Source organism: Gorilla gorilla, chromosome 1 (assembly GCF_029281585.2).
Source record: "Gorilla gorilla gorilla isolate KB3781 chromosome 1, NHGRI_mGorGor1-v2.1_pri, whole genome shotgun sequence".
Taxonomy (NCBI): Eukaryota; Metazoa; Chordata; class Mammalia; order Primates; family Hominidae; genus Gorilla; species Gorilla gorilla.
This window is the reverse complement of record NC_073224.2, coordinates 38,340,014-38,360,481: the sequence shown is the minus strand read 5'-3', so window position 1 is coordinate 38,360,481 and position 20,468 is coordinate 38,340,014. Positions and strand designations below refer to the sequence as shown.

Here is a 20,468-nt window from a genome sequence, read left to right as displayed (position 1 = left end):
AAGACAGAACTCAGGGAGAAAAGGGCAGAGTAGAAGAGATGAGGTTCCTTAAAAATTGGATCAAGTAAAGCAAACTTCCCTGTGCAACAGTGTGTGGAGAAGAGGGGGACTTCTGCCCTGAATCATCCCTTTGGAGTGGCTGATTTTTAAGGGTTATCAAGCTCATAATATACAGAAAATATAATAATCAGAAATTATCTCTTCCCTCTTTCTATTTTACAGTTGAGGGCTTTATATATTATAAAGCTAGTGAAGTTTAAGCTTCATGGGTTCATCATTTACACTGCCTATTCCAAAGCCTTGTACTATTTATCTTAAAGAACCTCCCCAATTATATAAGCCTCACACAACATAAAACTACTCCTAGTCATAGAAGAATTTGATGACATCCCTCTAAGTATCTGATACAGAAAAAGAGATTATGCTAAAGACATGTGGCACATCATAGAAAGTAAAATATCACAGAAAGCAAACACAATCTCAGTACTTATTAACAAGACGTTGACTATCAGAATTTAGGTAATAATAAACTCACATTATTCAGCGTTTGTTTAAAGCTTTCTTTTTTTCCTTTAAAAATGTATTAAATTTTGGTTTGCATATTTCAACATAGATATGAAAATGGGGAGGGTGCACATAAAAATAACTATAGGCATGGAAAACATGAAAAAATTTACAGCTGTAATGCATGATCTAACAAGAGAAAAATAACACATTGACTGACGACTGTCTTCAAGCATAAGTATTATAAGGAATTCACCACAAATTTTTATTTTATTACAAAAGAAAACAAAATACATTCTCCACAACATAACTCACACACAAACTAGAACTGCTGGGTATTAGGGAACATATCACAAAAGACTATTACTACTCAGATACTGGATTCCAGGAAAAATGAAATGACATACTTTTCACTGTTTTCCTGCTCAGTACAACTAAAAACTCTGGACATTACATTAAAGCAAACATAACAAAACATTGAAGGGTGGGGAAGAAAAAGCAAGGTGGCTAGAAATGACATGGTGGTAAGTTCCCTGGGTTTCCTTTTTGCCCAATATATCCCAGACTTGAAGCTGAAGAAACCAGTAACCTAGAAACACCAATGGGTACAGATTAAAAAAAAAAAAAGTCCATTGCCTAGCTAAAGGACCAGGAAAGGGGCAGCCTACCATGACAGAAACTTTTATTCGATAACTATTCTATTCCAGCCAAATACCATAGGGAAAAAAGGGTCAGTGGGAAGCCTAGAGTTCTACTCTTGGTGAATTGTTATAAAGCACCCTTAATGCCTCCATGGAGGGTTTTCAGGGAAACTGAAGTAGGGAGCTTGACATTTGTCCCCACTGGGTGGTAATATGTAAAGAAATAGAAGACATAAAGAAGAACCAAATAGAAATTTTAGAATTAAAAAATACAATGACAGAAATACAAAAAAACTCAATGGATGAACTCAATGACAGAATGAAGCAGACAGAGAAACAAATCAGTGAACTGACAGAAAAACAGAAATTATGCAATCCAAACAACAGGAAAAAAATGAGGGAAGTGAATCGTTTGAACTCAGGAGGTAGAGGCTGCAGTGAGCTGAGATCATGCCACTGCACTCCATCCAGCCTGGGCAACAGAGTGAGATCCCACCTCAGAAAAAAGAAAAAAAAAAAGAACAAATCTTCATTCACCTGTGGGATTACAAAATTGATCTAGCATTTGTGTCTGAAGTCCCAGAAGGAGAGGTTAAAGAAGACAGGGCTAAAAAAAAAAAATACTTGAAGAAATAATGGCTGAAACATTCCAAATTTGTCAAAAGAAACACAAACCTAGAGATTCAAGAAGCTAAGGGAACTCAAAACAGGATAAAGACAAAGTAATCACACCAAAAACATGTCAAAGTCAAACTTCTGAAAACTAAACACAAAGAAAAAACCTTGAAATCAGCAACAGGAAAAACACTTTATCTATAGGAGAAAAACAATTCAAATGACCATGGAGGTTAGAAGAAAGTGACACAATGTTTTTCAAGTGCTGAAAGAAAGGAACTGTCAACCCAGAATCCTATATCTAGCAAAAATGTTCATGAGTGAAGAGGAAATTAAGACGTTCTAAGACAAAGGAAAAGTAGAAGAACTTGTATACTAACAGACCCACACTAAAAATATGGCTAGAGAAAGTTCTTTAAACAGAAATCAAACAACCAAACAATAAAAGAAGGAACACTGAAACATTAAGAAGGAAGAAAGAACATGATAAACAAAAATATAAGCAAATAGAATATTCCTCTCATGAATTTTCTAAATTCTATTTGATGACAGAAGCAAAAATTATAACATTGATAAAGTTTCAAATGTATGCATAAAAACTATTTAAGACAATATATTACAAACAGGAAGGTAAAGAAACATGAAAGTTTCTACATATCATTCAAACTGATAAAATTATAACATCAGTAGACAGTGATATATATATAATCTTATACTATAGCAACCACTAAAAAAGCTACACAAAGAGACATATTGAAAAATACTATAGATAAATCAAAACGGAATTCTTAAAAATGTTCAAGGCAGGAAAAATAAAACATAGAAACAAACAGCAGAGAGAACAAACAGAATAAAAAAAATGGCTTACAACTTAAAGCCCATATAAATAATCAGATTAAATTTAAATAGTCTAAATATGGCAATTAAAAGACAGAGATTGGTAGAATGGATTTTAAAACATGGCATATGCTAGGCAACAGTGGCTCACGCCTATAATCCCAGCACTCTGGGAGGCCGAGGCAGGAAGCTCACCTGAGGTTGGGAGTTCGAGACCAGCCTGACCAACATGGAGAAACCCCATCTCTACTAAAAATACAAAATTAGCCGGGCATGGTGGTGTGCGCCTGTAATCCCAGCTACTTGGGAGGCTGAGGCAGGAGAATGGCTTGAACCCAGGAGGCGGAAGTTGTGGTGAGTTGAGATCTTGCCATTGCACTCCAGCCTAGGCAACAAGAGTGAAATTCCATCTCAAAAACAAAACAAAACAAAAAAACAAACAAAAAAATCCACGGCACAACTATATGCTGTCTATAAGAAACTCACTTCAAATATAGGCATATCAAAAGTAAAGGGATGGGAAAGATATATTGTGTAAACACTAATCAAAAGAAAACATAGTGGCTATATTAATACCAAATAAAGAAACTACCAGAACAAAGAACAAAGAAAACTACCAGAAATACTGAGGGACACTATACAATGTTAAAAGCATCAATCCACCAAGAAGACAGAATAATTCTAAAAGGGTATGCACCAAACAATAGGGCTGCAAAATGTCAAACAAAAGCTGAACTGAAAGGAAAAAGAGACAAATCCACAATTACAGCTGGAGACTTCAGCACTTTCTCAACAACTGACAGAACAACTAGGCAGAAGATCAGCAAAGATATAGAAAGCTAAACAACTTTTCAACCAAGTGGATCTAAGCAGTGTTATAGAATACTCCACCCAACAACAGAAGAATACACATTCTTTTCAAGTTCCCATGGAACATGTATCAATAAAGACCATATCCTGGAAACAACAACAACAAAAACAACAACTCAACAAAATTTTTAAAAATCATACAGACCAATTTCTCACCACAATGAAATCAAACTAGAAATTAGTAATAGGAAAAAAACAATAAAATATCTAAACACTGGAAATTGAACAAAACATTGCAAAATGGGTCAAAGAGAAAGACTCGAGGAAAATTAAAAATTCAGTGAACTGAATGAAAATACAACATATCAAAATATGTGGACAGCCAAACCAGTGCTGACAGAAATTTATAGCACTGAACGCTTACATTAAAGAGGCATTGCGAAATCAATAATCTAGGCTCTCACTTTAAGAACTTAGAAAACAAAGAACAAATGAAACCCAAAGCAAATAGAGGAAAGAAATTATGATAGGAGCAGAAATCAATGAAATGGAGAAAAGAAAAACCATAGAGAAAAATTAATGAAACAAAGAGCTGATTCTTTAAAAACATCAATAAATCTAACTTCAAATAAGACTGAAAAAAAGTGAAAAGACACAAAGTATCAGGAACAGGAATGAAATAGGGGATATCAAGATTGATTCTGTAGACATCAAAGGTATCATAAGCGAATATTATGAATAATTCTATACATAAATCTGACAACTTAGATGAAACGTACCAATTCCTCAAAAAACACAAACTACAACAACTCACCCAATGTGAAACAGATAATCTCAGTAGCCCTATACCTATCAAGAAAATTGAATTCATTCCTCTGTCCATGTGTTCTCATTGTTCAATTTCCACCTATGAGTGAGAACATGCGGTATTTGGTTTTTTGTCCTTGTGATAGTTTACTGAGAATGATGATTTCCAATTTCATCCATGTCCCTACAAAGGACATGAACTCATCATTTTTTATGGCTGCATAGTACCCTAAAACTTAAAGTATAATAATAATAATTTTAAAAATCGATAATCTGAAAAAAAAAAAAGAATATTGAATTCGTAATTTAAAAACTTCCAAAGAAGCAATCTCCAGGCCCAGATTATTTCACTGGACATTTCTACCAAATGTTTAAAGAAGAATTAACACAGATCGATATCAGTAAAAGGGCAAAATACAGGGTCTCAGGCCTTTATTACCTTCCACAGAAAGTTCAACTAGCAACTATTCACAGACAAGAACACCCTTGTGTTCCCAAAACTTGGAAAGGCCTGAAAAAGCTGCATGGACCACAGAACACAGAACCAAAAAAAAAAAAACAAAAAACGAAAAACAGACAAACAAAACAAAAAAAACCTGCCTTTGAAGGATTAGAGAAATTATCTCACTTTGATCCCACTGCCCCTCCTTTCCCCAAGATGGCTCAGTGCAACAAAGAAAAAATTTCCCAGGGCCCACAGTTTCTACAGTGGGAAAATAGAATAGAAAACAGACATCCAGTTTCCCTGGCATTCTGATATGCTTCCCAAGAAGTCCACTCCAGTCTCACTTCATAAGGAACACAGAGGGTAACAGCATGGGCTAGACCACCTGGGGTCAGGTAGAGATAAAGCAAGGAGACAGAGCCCATGGCAACCAGCCTACAGATCTTGGTGGCAGCTCTGGGTACCTGCCAGCAGTAGTACGCAATCTGAGGTACCAGCTAACAGCATAGCTCCCTCACAAATCCTAGCTGGTCACTCCCAGAAGTGGTGGGACATTCTACCTGGCTTATATCCCTAGATGGCTCGGCCTCCAGTCCAGCCTCAGACCCTGCCCCCACACCCCACAGAGAGAGAAATACCCACCACAGCGCAATATAACAAAGCACAGGAGCTAGTTCTTCTACACCCAGCAGGTTAAACAGCACTCAGTTCAGGCTCAAAGCCCACCCCAAGGCCCTGCATAAGCAGGAAGGCAAACCTCATCTGTGTATTTCTACTAAGCATATCAGCTGGTCCCCTCCATCCTAAGCAGTGCCCATCCAACTGCAGAACTCAATCAGTGGTACCATTAGGCCAGGGGAATATATGTTGTGGCTCAGCCAGATAAAAGACAATTGCAGTGTCCACCCAGCAGTTCTGCTTGATTACAGAGCTCAGTCGGGGTCTCACCAGAGACTAGAGCCCAGCCAGCTTCCCTACCCTAACTCAGATTAAAGACAGCAGCTCAGCAATCTTCAGAACCCAAAAGTAAGTTCTGCCTGACCAAGGTCATTACCAGCTGGCCCACTCAGAATAACAAGCTAAACAGTGAAAGGTGTATCTCTGCCAAAGAAAATCTATGACCAAGCACAGTGACTCATGCCTCTAATCCCAACACTTTGGAAGGCTGAAGCAGGTAGATCACTTGAGCCCAGGAGTTCAAGACCAGCCTGGGCAACACAGTGAGGCACTGTTTCCACAAAAAAATAATAATAATAATTCAGTGGATGTGGTGGCATGCACCTGTGGTCTCAGCTACTCAGGAAGGTGAGGAGGATTGCTTTGAGCCCAGGAGGTTGAGACTGTAGTGAACCACAATCATGCCTGGGCCACAGAGCAAGACTCTGTCTCAAAAAAGAAAAAAAAAAAAAACCTATAAAAGCTGAAAGAGGTGTCTGTCTCCTTACAGGCACAGACATCAACACAAGAACATGGGATTACAAAGACTCAGGAAATCATGACACCTCCCAAAGAAACTAACAAAGCCCCATCACCTGGCCCTAAAGAAGTGGAAACCTATTAAATAGCAGACAAATAATTCAGCAATATCCTCTTAAAGAAGCTCAGTAAACTACAAAAAGATATGTATAAGAAATTAACTTAGAAAACTATATACAAACAAAATTAGAAGTCTGACTAAGAAATAATAAAAGAAGCAAAATACAAATCCTAAAAATAAAGATACAATGACTGAACTAAATAATGCAATAAAGAGTTTCAACAGCAGGCTCAGTCAAACTGAAGAAAGAATGAATAAGGTCAAAGACAGAACATGTGAAATTATCCAGTCAGAAAAGCAAAGGGAAAAGAATAAAAAAGAATAAAAAAAGCCTACATGAATTATAGAACACTGTCAAGAGATCCAAGAGTCTCAAAATAGAAGTTACAAAGTAGAAAAATGAGAAGACAGGTCAGAAAGCACATTTAAAGAAATAATGGCTAAAAACTTCCCTAATCTAGGGAAAAATACCAATATCCAGGAAGTGCAGAGATCTCCAATTAAATTTAACCCAGAGTTCGACAACACACATAATAATTAAACTACCAAAATCAAAGAAAAATTTCTGAGAGTAGCAAAAGATAAGAAACAGATCATATACAAAAAAAAATCCCAGTATAACAATCAGCAGATTTGTCAGCAGAAACTCTGTAGGCCAGGGAAGAATGGGATGATATATTAAAAATGCTAAGGGGGAAAAAAAACAACCCCTGCAAGCCAAAAATATTTTCCCCAGCAAAGCTGTCATTCAGAAATGAGGCAGAAATAAAAACTTTCCCAGACAAATAAATGCTAAGCAAGTTAATCAGTACCAGGCCTGCTTTACAGGAATTGTAAAAGAGAGTTACTTAAGCTGAAAAAGCCACTAAATGATAACATAAATCAAGAGCACAAAATTCAATGCTATAAATAATACTGAACCATATTCAGAATACTGTAGGACTATAATGGTAACGTGTAAAGCAATTCCTAGTACAAGGATTAAGACAAAACTATTAAAATAACTATAGCTAAAATAATTCGTCAGTGGATACATATTACGAAATGATGCAAATTCTGGCATCGAAACATAAAATGTGTTTCAAGAAGAATAAAAGTGTAGAATTGTTGTATGCAATCAAAGTTAAGTTGTTATCAGTTTGAAATAGTCTGTTACAGGCATAAGATGTTTTATGTAAGCCTCATGGTAACCACAAAGCAAAAATCTATACTAGACACAACACAAAAAAAGAACAAATTCAAAGCATGCCACTACAGAAAACCATCAAAACACAAAGGAAGACAGCAAGAAAGAAACAAAGTATCTATAAAACAACCAGAAAACAACGAACAAAACAGCAGTTGTTAAGTCCTTACCTGTCCATAATTACCTTGAATATAAATGGATTAAATTCTTCAATAAAAAGAGTGACTAAATAGATTTAAAAAACAAAGACTGAACTATAGGCTGCCTGCAAGACACTCATTTACTGCACTTTTAAGGACACACATAGATTGAAAGTGAAGGGATGGAAAAGACATTCCACACAAATGGAAAGAAAAAGAACAGGGGTGGTTATAGTTATATCAGATAAAATAGACTTTAAGTCAAAAACTATAAAAAGAGATGAAAAATGACATTAAATAATGATAAAGGGGTCAACTCATCAAGATGATATAACAGTCATAACTATATACACACCCAACATTTGAGACCTTAAATATATCAAGCAAATATTAAAGAATTTAAAGGGAGAGACAGGTTACAATACAATAATAGTAGGGGATATCAATAACCAATTTTCAACAATGGACAGATCATTCAGACAGAAAATTCATTAAAAAAATTGAACTTAACACTTTAGACCAAATGGACTTAATAGGTAAATACAGAATATTGCATCTAACAGCAACAGAATATACATTGTTCTCAAGTGCACACAAAACACCCTCCAGGACAGATCACATGTTAGGCCACAAAACAAGTCTCAGCAATTTTAGGAGGACTGAAACAGTATCAATTATTTTTTCTAACTACTGTGGTATGAAAATAGAAATCAATAAAAGGAGGAATTTTTGGTAATTCACAAATACATAGACACAAAACAACATGTTCTTGCACAACGAATAAGCCAATGAAGAAATTAAAAATGAAATTTAAAAATATCTTGAGACTAACAAAAATAGAAATGCAACAGACCAAAACCTATGGGATGCAGTAAAAGGAGTTCAAAGAAGGAAGTTTATAGCAATAAATGCTTACATCAAAAAAGTATAAAGATCTCAAATAAACAACTTAATGTTACGCCTTCAGAAACTACACAGAAAACAAACTAAGCCAAAATTAGCAGAAGGAAAGGAATAATAAAGACCAGAGCAGCAACAAATAAAATAGAGTCTAGAAAAAATAATTTAAAAGATCAACAAAACTAAGAGTTAGGTTTTTTTTAAAGATAAAATTGACAAATCTTTAGCTAGACTAAGAAAAAAGGAGAGAAAACTCAAAATCAAAAATGAGAGAGAAAACATTACAACTGATACCACAGAAATGCAAAGGATCCTAAGAGGCTATTATGAACAATTATGCACCAACAAATTGGATTACCTAGAATAAATAAATAAATCCTAGACACATATCACCTACCCAGACTTAATCATGAAGAAACAGAAAATCTGAACAGACCAAAAATAAGAAAGACAACTGAATCAGTAACTAAATCTCCCATCAAAAAAAAGTGCAGGACCTGGTTGCTTCACAGCAGAACACTACCAAAAATTTTATGAACTAATACCAGTACCTCATAAACCCTTCCAAAAATTGGAAAGGGAATGCCTCCAAACTCTTTTTATGAGGCCCAGCACTACCATGATCCAAAAGCCAAACAAAAATATTACAGGAAAGAAAATTACAGGCCATGCCAATATCCTTAAACATGGATGTAAATATCTTAAACCAAATTCTAGCAAACCAAATTCAACAACACATTAAAAGGATTATTTACCAAAGTCAACTAGGATTTATCCCTGGGATGCAAGAATGGTTCAACATACACAAATCAATAAATGTGATACATCACATTAACAGAATGAAGGACAAAAATCGTATGATCATCTCATCAGGTGCAGAAAAAGCATTTAATAAAATTCAACATTCTTTCATGATAAAATCCTCAACAAATTAAGGATAGAAGGATTGTACCTCAACACATTTAAGGCCATATATAATGAGGCTGCAGCTAACACTATGCTTGTTGGTAAGCATAGTAAAAAATTGAAGTACTTTCTGAGACCCAAAACAAGGATGTCCACTCTCACCACTTCTATTCAACATAGTAGTAGAAGTCCTTGTCTGAGCAGTTAAGGAAAAGAAATAAAAGACATCCTAATAAGAAAGAAAAAACTAAAATTGTTGCTGTTTCCTGACAACATGTTCTTAAAGAAAAACCTAAAGATTCCACGAAGAAAATGTTAGAATAAACAAATATGGTAAAGTTGCAGAACACAAAATCACACATAAAAATCAGTAGTGCTTCTATACTCTAATAATAAACCATCTAAAAACACTCAAGGGAACAATTGCATTTAAATAGCCACACAAAAAATAATAAAATACTTAGGAATAAATTTAATCAATGAGGTGAAAGACCTATACACTGAAAACTATAAAATGTTAATAAAAGAAATGGAAGAAGACACAAATACATGAAAAAATATCCTATGTTCATGGATTGGAAGAACTAATGTTGTTAAAATGTTTACAGATTCAATGCAATTGCCATCAAAATACTAATGTTATTTTTATGGATATTTTTTAAAATCTTAAAATTCGTATGAAACCACAAAACCTTGAATAGTCAAGGCAATCATAGGCAAAAAGAACAAAGCAGGAGATATCAAACTACCTAATTTTAAACCAATCTTAAATCTATAGCAATTAAAACAGCATGATATTGGCCAGAAAAAAAAATCAGACATATATACCAATAAAACAGAAAGGGGAACCCATAAATGAACCTATGCATGTACAAACTGATTTTTGACAAAGCTGTCAAGAATACACAATGGATAAAGGATAGTTTCTTCAATAAATAGTGTTGGGGAAACTGGACATCCATATGCAGAAGAATTAAACTGCAACCATGTCAAACCATCTCATTGTAGTTTTGATTTGCATTTCTCTAAAGATCAGTGATGTTGACCTTTTTCGCGTATGTTCATTGCAGCATTATTCACAATAGCAAAGACATGGAATCAACCCAAATGTCCATCAATGATAGACTGGATAAAGAAAATGTGGTACATATACACCATGGAATACTATGCAGCCATAAAAAGGAACAAGATCACGCCCTTTGCAGGGACATGGATGGAGCATATAGATACCCGTCTCTACTGAAAAAAAAAAAAAGGAAAGAAAAATACAAAACTTAGCCAGGTGTTGTCACAGACACCTGTAATCCCAGCTACTCAGGCGGCTGAGGCAGGAGAATCACTTGAACCTGGGAGGCAGAGGTTGTAGTGAGCCGAGATCACACCACTGCACTCCAGCCTGGGTGACAAAGCAAGCCTCCATCTCAAAAATAAAAACAACCCAATTAGAAAATGGGCCAAAGGCCTGAATAGACATTTCTCAAAAGAAGACACACAAATGGCCAACAGATGTATGAAAAAATGCTCAGCCGGGCGCCTCTAATCCCAGCACTTTGGGAGGCCGAGGCAGGCAGATCACAAGGTCAGGAGACCAAGACCATTCTGGCTAACACAGTTAAAGCCCATCTCTACTAAAAATACAAAAAAAAAAAAATTAGCTGGTCATGGTGGCACATGTCTGTAGTCCCTGCTACTTGGGAGGCTGAGGCAGGAGAATCGCTTGAACCCAAGAGGCAGAGGTTGCAGGGAGCTGAGATCACGCCACTGCATTCCAGCCCGGGCAACAGAGGAAGACTCCGTCTCAAAAAAAAAAAAAAATGCTCAACATCACTAATCATTAGGGAAATGCAAATTAAAACTATAATGATCTAGCCAAAGTCCAGCCTATTAAAAAACACAATGAAATATCACCTCCGAAAGTCTACTATCAAAAAAATGAAAAATAAATGAGTGTTGGCAAGGATGTGGAGAAAAGGGAAGGTTTATACAATGTTGTGAGAATATAAATTAGTACAGCCATATGGAAAACTGTATGGAGGTTCCTCAAAAAACTAAAAATAAAGTTACCTTATGATTCAACAATCCCACTTCTAAATATTTACCCAAAGATTTGAAATAAGTATGTCAAAGAGATATCTGCACTCCAGTGTTCACTGCAGCACTATTCACAACAGCCAGGTTATGGAATCAACCCAAGTGCCCATTAACAGATGGACAGATAAAGAAAATGTGGTATCTATATGCAATGGAATACTATTCAGAAAGAAATTCTGTTATATGACACAACATGGATAGAATCGAAGAACATTATGCTAAGTTAAATAAGCCAGGCACAAAAAAAAAATGACACATGTTCTCATAAGCAAAATCTCAGGCAATCAAACTGAAAAAAGCAGGGAGTAGGATAGTGTTTACCACAGGCTGAGGGTAGGGGAAATGGAGGAGATTATGGTCAAAAGATACAAAGCCTCAGATGGGAAGAATAAGTTGTTGTTTTGAGGTCTATAGCACAGTGTGGTGAATATAGTTAATAATGGTGTGTACTGTACATTTCAAAAGTGCTCAGAGTAAATTTCAAATGTTTTCACCCAAAAATATAAGTGTTTGAGGTGATAAATATGTTAACTAGCTTGATTTAATTATTCCACATTGTATTCATAAACTTTAACATCATTGTGTATCCCATAAATATATACAACTATAATCTGTCAATGTAAAATAAAAGTAAATAAATATATAATATCATTTAAGTCAGAAAAAAAGAAACATTGACACCAATCTACAACAATCTCTCCTGGAAAACAGGAGGAAGAAGAAATACTTCCTAGTTCATTTTATGAAGCTAGTAATATCCTGATATCAAAATCAGGCAAAGTTAAAAAAAAAAAAACACCAAAGACCATCATTCCTCATGCAAAGATCCATAGCAAAATATTATCCAAGAAAATTCTCTAAAATATGTAAAAAGAATTATGCATCATGACCAATAGGGATTTATTCCAGGGATGCAAAGCTGGTTTTGTATTCAAAAATCTATCAATGTACTTTACCATTATTAACAGGCAAAAGAAGAAAAAAATCACATGATCAAATAAATTTATACAGAAAAAAGCATGTGACAAAATTCAGCACACTTTTAGGATAAAAACTCTCAGAAAAATAGGAATAGAGAGAAACTGCCTCAACTTGACAAAGAGCATTGACAAAAGTCTACAGCTAACATTTTAACAGTGAAAGACTCAATCCTTTCCTTTAAGATAGGGAAAAAGTCAACAATGTCTATTCTTCACCACTTATTCGACATAATGCTGGAAATTCCATCCATTATATAGGGCAAGAAGAGGAAATAAAGACATATAGATCAGAAAGGAAGAAATAAATTGTCCCTATTTACAGATAACCAATATTCTATGTAGAATATCCCAAAAAATATATAAAAAAACTCCTAGAACTATTAAGTGAGTTCAACAAGGTTATAGCATATAAGATCAATAATATGAAAATCAATTGTGTTTCTATATACTAGCAATGAATGCATGAACATGTAAATTAAATACTCAATCCCATTTATAATTACTCAAAATAAAATGAAATAGACATAAATCTAACAAAACATTTCTGGTGATTAATTTTGTGTGTCAACTTGAGTGGGCCAGCAGGTGCCCAGATTTTTATTTAAACATTATTTTGGGTGTTTCTGTGAGGTATTTCTGGATGAGATTAATATTTGAGTAGGTAAACTGAGTAAAACAGATTGCCCTCTCCAGAGGGGTTGGGCCTTAATATGGTTTGAATGTTCCCTCTAAAATTCATGTTGTAATTTAATTACCATTGTGAAGATATTAAAAGGTAGGACTATTAAGAGTGATTAGGTCATCAGGGCTCTGCCCTCATGAATGGATTAATGCCATTATTCTGGGAATGCATTATTACTGCTGGAGTAGGCTCCTGATAAAAAAGAAGAGTTCAGGCTGGGCACAGTGGATCACACCTCTAATCCCATTAATGGAAGGCTGAGGCAGAAGGATCAGGAATTTCAGACAAGCCTGTGAAACACAGTGAGACCCTATCTGTAAAAATGTTTTTAAAAATCAGCCAGGCATGGTGGCACATGCCTGTAGTCCCAGCTACTTGGGAAGCTGAGGTGGGAGGAGTGCTTGCATACAAGAGCTTGAGGCTGCAGTGAGCTATGATTACAACACTGCACTCCAGCCTGGCTGACAGACTGAGATCCTCTTAAAAAATATATTTGTAATAGAATGATTTATATTCCTTTGGGTATACACCCAATAATGGAATTGCTGGGTCAAATGGTATTTCTGGTTCTAGAGCTTTGAGGACTCACCACACCATCTTCCACAATGGTTGAACTAATTCACATTCCCACCAACAGTATAAAAGTGTTCTTATTTCCCCACAGCCTTTCCAGCATCTGTTGTTTCTTGACTAATAATCGCCATTCTAACTGGCATGAGATGGTATTTCATTGTGGTTTTGATTTGCATTTCTCTTAACGTTCAGCGATGTTGAGCTTTTTCGTGAATGTTCACTGCGGCACTATTCACAATAGCAAAGACATGGAATCAACCCAAATGTCCCTTAATGATAGACTGGATAAAGGAAATGTGGTACATATACACCACGGAATACTATGCAGCCATTAAAAGGAACAAGATCATATCTTTTGCAGGGACATGGATGGAGCTTGAAACCATTATCCACAGCAAACTAATGCAGGAAAAAAACTGAACACCACATATTCTCACTTATAAGTGGGAGTTGAACAATGAGAACGCATGGACACAGAGAGGGAAACAACACACACTGGGGCCTGCCTGGAGGTAGAGGTCGGGGAGGGAGAGCATTAGGAAAAATAGCTAATGCATGCTGGGCTTAATACCTAGGTGGTGGGTTGATAGGTGCAGCAAACCACCATGGCACACATTTACCTATATAACAAACCTGCACGTCCTGCACATGTACCCCAGAACTTAGCTCACACCTGTAATCCTAGCACTTTGGGAAGCCAAGGGAGGTGGATCATGAGGTCAGGAGTTCGAGACCAGCCTGGCCAACATAGTGAAACCCTCATCTCTACTAAAAATACAAAAAATTAGCTGGGCATGGTGGCAGGCGCCTGTAATCCTAGCTATTCAGGAAGCTGAGGCAGAGGAATCACTTGAACCCGGGAGGCAGAGGTTGCAGCAAGCCAAGATTGCACCACTGCACACCAGCCCGGGTGACAGTGCAAGACTCCATCTCAATAACTAAAATAAAATAAAAGAATTCAACCTGATTTCCTCTGTCTCACAAGCTTGTTTGCTTGCCCTTCTGCCTTCTACCTTCTTCCATGGAACGACCCAGTACAAAGGCCCTAAACGGATGCCAGTTGTCAAGTTCTTAAACTTCCCAGCCCTCCAGACCCATAAGACAAATATGCTTCTTTTTCTCCATAAATGATCCAGTCCGTAGTATTTGCTATAGCAATACAAAATGAACTGAGACAGGCCTCATCCAATCCATTGTGGCCTGAATAAAACAAAAATGCAGAGTAAGAGATAATTCTGTCTCTCTCTTCCCGTCCTCAAGCTGAGACACTGGCTTTCTCCTGTTGTTGGATTTGAACTTGGACTGGAACTTAAATCACTGTCTCTCTTGGTTTTTAGGCCTTTGGACTCAGACTAAAAGGGGAACTATACTATACCATCACATCTCCTGGGACTCTAGTTTACCAACTACAGGTCTCAGGTCTGTCTCTGTCTCTGTCTCTGTCTCTGTCTCTGTCTCTGTCTCTCTCTCCTCTCTCGCCACATATACTTGTAGCTATTGTAAATGGGACTACTTTCTTGATTTCTTTTTCAGATTATTCGCTGTTGGCATATAGAAATACTACTGATTTTTGTATGTTCATTTTGTATCCTGTAACATTACTGAATTTGTTTATTAATTCAAATAGATTTTTAGTGGAGTCCTTAGGTTTTTCCAAATACAAGATCATATCATCTGCAAACAAGGATCATTTGATTTTTTACTTTCCAATTTTGATGGCCTTTATTTCTTTCTCTTGTCTGAGTACTCCAGCTACGACTTCCAGTACTAGTTTGAATAGCAGTGGTGAAAATGGGCATCTTTGTTGTATTCCATATCTTAGAGGAAAGACTTCCAACTTTTCCACATTCAGTACAACAATGCTAGCTGTGAATCTGTCATACATGGCTTTTATTATGTTGAGGTATGTTCCATTTTATAGCCAGTTTTTAGGAATTTTTGTCATGAAAGGATGTTGGATTTTATCAAATCCTTTTTCAGCATCCATTGAAATGATCATATGGTTTTTGTCCTTCATTCTGTTGATATAATGTTTCACATTGATTGCTTTGCATATCAATCAATATGCAAATGTTGCAAATACAAATGTTGATATGTTGAACTATCCTTGCATCCCTGGGATAGATTCCATTTGGTCATGATGAATAAACTTTTTAATATGCTGTTGAATTTAGTTTGCTAGTACTTTGCTGAGGATTTTTGCATCGTTTTTTTTAGGGATATTGGCCTGTAGTTTTCTTTTTCTTTTTTTTTCAATAAGCCTTTGTCTGGTTTTGGAATCAGGGTAATACTGTCCTCATACAATGAGTCTGGAAATATTCCCAACTACTCTATTTTTCAGAATAGTTTGAGTAGGATTGCTATAGTTCTTCCTTAAATGTTTGCAAAATTCAGAAGAAGCCATCAGGTCCTAAGGTTTTCTTTGCTGAGAGACTTTTTTTTTTATTACAGCTTTGATCTTCTTACTTGTTACTGGTATTTTCAGGTGTGCTTTGGGTTATATCTCCTTGGTGTTCTATAACCTTCTTGTACTTGAATATTGATATCTTTCCCTAGGTTTGGGAAGTTCTCTGTTATTATTCCTTTGAATAAACTTTCTACCCCAGCTCTTTTTTAACTTCTTTTTTAAGGCCAATAACTCTTAGATTCACCCTTTTGAGGCTATTTTCTAGATCTTGTAGGCATGCTTCATTTTTTTTTATTCTTTTTTATCTTCTCTGTGTATTTTCAAATAGCCTGTCTTCAAGCTCGTCAATTCTTTCTTCTGCTTGATTAATTCTGCTATTAAGAGACTCATGCATTCTTCAGTAGATCAACTGCATTTTTCATCTCCAGAATTTCTGCTTCTTTTTGATTATTTCAATTTGTTGTTAAATTTATCTGGTTGCTTAATTCCTTCTCTGTGTTATCTTGAATTTCTTTGAGCTTCCTCAATACAGCTATTTTTTTTTAATTCTATGTTTCGATAAGTTATTGGGGTACAGGTGGTATCTGGTTACGAGTAAATTCTTTAGTGGAGATCTGTGAGAACCTGGTGCACCCATTGCCTGAGCAGTATACACTGCACCATATTTGTTGTCTTTTACCCCTCACCCCCACCCAGCTCTTCCCCCACAAGTCCCCAAAGTCCATTGTATCATTCTTATGCTTTTGTGTCCTCACAGCTTAGCTCCCATATATCAGTGAGAACATACCATGTTTAGTTTTCCATTCCTGCATTACTTCACTTAGAATAATAGTCTCTAATCTCATCCAGGTCATTGCAAATGCTGTTAATTCATTCCTTTTTATGGCTGAGTAGTATTCCATCATATATATACCAAGGTTTCTTTACATGCCTATTGTTTGATGGGCATTTGGGTTGGTTCCACGATTTTGCTATTGTGAATTGTGCTGCTATAAACATGCATGTGCAAGTATCTTTTTCGAATAATAACTTCTTTTCCTCTAGGTAGATACCCAGTAGTGGGATTGCTGGATCCAATTGGTAGTTCTACTTTTAGTTCTTTAAGGAATCTCCACGCTGTTTTCCATAGCAGCCGTACTAGTTTACATTCCCACCAGCAGTGTCGAAGTGTTCCCTGATTGCTGCATCCATGCCAACATCTATTACTTTTTGATTTTTTGATTGTGGGCATTCTTACAGGAGTAAGGTATCGCATTGTGGTTTTGATTTGCATTTCCCTGATCATTAGTCATGTTGAGATTTTTTCATGTGTTTGTTAGCCATTTGTATATTTTATTTTGAGAATTTTCTATTTATGTCCTTAGCCCACTTTTTTATGGGATTGTTTTTTCTCTTACTGATTTGTTGGAATTCATTGTAGATTCTGGATATTAGTCCTTTGTCAGCCCACTTTTGATGGGATTGTTTTTTCTTACTGATTTGTTTGAGTTCATTGTAGATTCTGGATATTAGTCCTTTCTCAGATGTATAGATTGTAAAGATTTTCTCCCACTCCGTGGATTGTCTGTTTACTCTGCTGACTATTCCTTTTGCAGTGCAAGAGCTCTTTAGTTTAATTAAGTCCCCCCTATTTATCTTTGTTTTTATTGCAATTGTTTTTGCGTTTTTGGTCATGAAATCCTTGCCTAAGGCAGTATCTAGAAAGGTTTTTCCAATGTTATCTTCTGGAATTTTTATAGTTTCAGGTATTAGGTTTAAGTCCTTAATCCATCTTCAGTTGATTTTTGTATAAGGTGAGAGATGAGGATCCAGTTTCATTCTCCTACATGTGGCTAGCCAATTATCCCAGCACCATTTGTTAAAAAGGGAGTCCTTTCCCCACTTTATGTTTTTGTTTGCTTTGTCAAAGATCAGTTGACTGTAAGTATTCAGGTTTATTTCTGGGTTCTCTCTTCTGTTTCATTGGTCTATGTGCCTATTTTTATACAAGTACCATGCTGTTTTGGGGACTATGGCCTCGTGATATAGTTTGAAATCAGGCAGTGTGATGCCTCCAGATTTGTTCTTTTTGCTTAGTCTTGCTTTGGCTATGCAGACTCTTTTTTGGTTCCATATGAATTTTAGAATTGTTTTTCCTAACTCTGTGAAGAATTATGATGGTATTTTGGTGGGGATTGGGTTGAATTTGTAGATCGCTTTTGGCAGTATGGTCATTTTCACAATATTGATTCTACCCATCCATGAGCATGGGATGTGTTTCCATTTGTTTGTGTCATCTGTGATTTCTTTTAGCAGTGTTTTGTAGTCTTCCTCGTAGGGGTCTTTTGACTTCTTTGTTAGGTATATTCATAAGTATTTCTTTTCAGCTATTGTAAAAGGGGTTGAGTTCTTGATTTGATTCTCTGCTTGGTCACTGCTGGTGTACAGAAGAGCTACTGATTTGTGTACATTAATATTGTATCTGGAAACTTTGCTGAATACTTTTATCAGTTCTAGGAGCTTTCTGGAGGAGTACTAAGGGTTTTCAAGGTAAACGGTCATATTGTCAGCAAACAGGGACAATTTGACTTCCTCTTTACCAATTTGGATGCCCTTTATCTCCTTCTCTTGTTGGACTGCTCTGGCTAAGACTTCCAGTACTATGTTGGAGAGGAGTGATGAGAGTGGGCATCCTTGTCTTGTTCCCGTTCTCAGTGCTTTCGACTTTTCCCCATTCAGTATTATGTTGGCTGTGGTTTTGTCATAGACGGCTTTTATTACATTAAGGTATATCCCTGTATGCTGATTTTGCTGAGGGTTTTGATCATAACCTCACCTAACACGTAAGGACTGACATAAACTTAAAGTAAAGGGGTGGAAAAAGGCATTTCATGCAAATGGTCACCAAAAGCAAGCAGGGGTAGCTATTCTTATATCAGACAAAACAAACTTTAAAGCAACAGCGGTTAAAAGAGACAAAGAGAGACATTATATAATGGTAAAAGGCCTTGTCTAACAGGAAAATATCACAATCGTAAACATATATGCACCTAACACTGGAGCTTGCAAGTTTATAAAACAATTATAAATAGAACTAAGAAATGAGATAGACAGCAACACAATAATAGTGGGGGACTTCAATACTCCACTGACAGCACTAGACAGGTAATCAAAACAGAAAGTCAACAAAGAAATAATGGATTTAAACTGTACCTTGGAACAAATGGACTTATCAGATATATACGGAATATTTCATTCAACAACTGCAGAACACACATTCTATTCAACAGCCCGTGGAACTTTCTCCAAGATAGACCATATGATAGGCCATAAAACAAGCCTCAATAAATTTAAGAAAACTGAAATTGTATCAACCACTTTCTCAGACCACAGTGGAATAAAACTGGAAATCAACACCAAAATCATGCAAATACATGGAAAATCATGCAAATACATGGAAATTAAATAACCTGGTCTTGAATGAGCATTGGATCAAAAATGAAATCAAGATGAAAATTTAAAAATTCTTCAAACTGAATGACGTTAATAACACAACCTATCAAAACCTCTGGGGTACAGCTAAGGTGGTACTAAGAGGAAGGTTTGTAGCCCTAAATGACTACATCAAAAAGTCTGAAAGAGCACAAACAGACCGTCTAAGGTCATGCCTCAAGGAACTAGAGAAACAAGAACAAACCAAACCCAAACCCAGCATGTTGTATTTTTCCTCACACGGAGCATCAGTTGTACTTTTCCTCACACGTGGCACCAGTTGGGTATTGCTCCTCACAAGAGTGCATTAGCAGACCCTGACCCAAATGATGGATGAATAAAATGTACACTGACACACAGATATTCTGCTTTGCCAGTCCAGCTGAGTGTCAGACTGCCTGCACACCAAGAGAGGTTTGACACTGCAGCCGGCCCTGAGCACCTTGCACTCTAGGTATTTACTTAGTATACAAATAACCACAGAAGCTCTGAGTCAATACACTTGTGGATAATTAACATGGTTAAGAGAGTAGTTCTACGAATGATTAAAGCTCAGGTACTGGTGGTCTAAAGTAAACACCAGTAGGGGGCAATATCCCTAGTTGACCTCCCCCCGAGAGGGCCATTTGTCTCAAAGGTTAGTTAATGGAGGTAGGGTAAACAGACTTAACTGGGGAAGCCTCTATTGTCCCTAGTATTTACCCTATGACCTAATGCTCTAAGGTAAAAACTGGCTGCCTTCAGCCTGTTCAATTATTACAAGTTATGTAACCTTTCGGCCTTCCAAAAGGTTTGTGACTATTCCCTATAACTTTCCCTAATATTTCCCTTTAATATTTCTGCCACAATCCTGCATGAATCCCAACACCAGCAGAAGAAAGGAAAAACCAAGATCAGAGCAGAACTAAACGAAAGTGAAACAAACCAACCAAAAAT

At 36.3% G+C, this 20,468-nt stretch overlaps 1 protein-coding gene across 2 annotated transcripts in view; it reads right to left on the bottom strand.

Moving 5' to 3' along the window:
• Window positions 1-20,468, bottom strand: part of DNAH14 (dynein axonemal heavy chain 14) — a 186,796-nt gene that overhangs the window by 114,304 nt on the left and 52,024 nt on the right. The gene's annotated exons all lie outside the window — the stretch shown is intronic.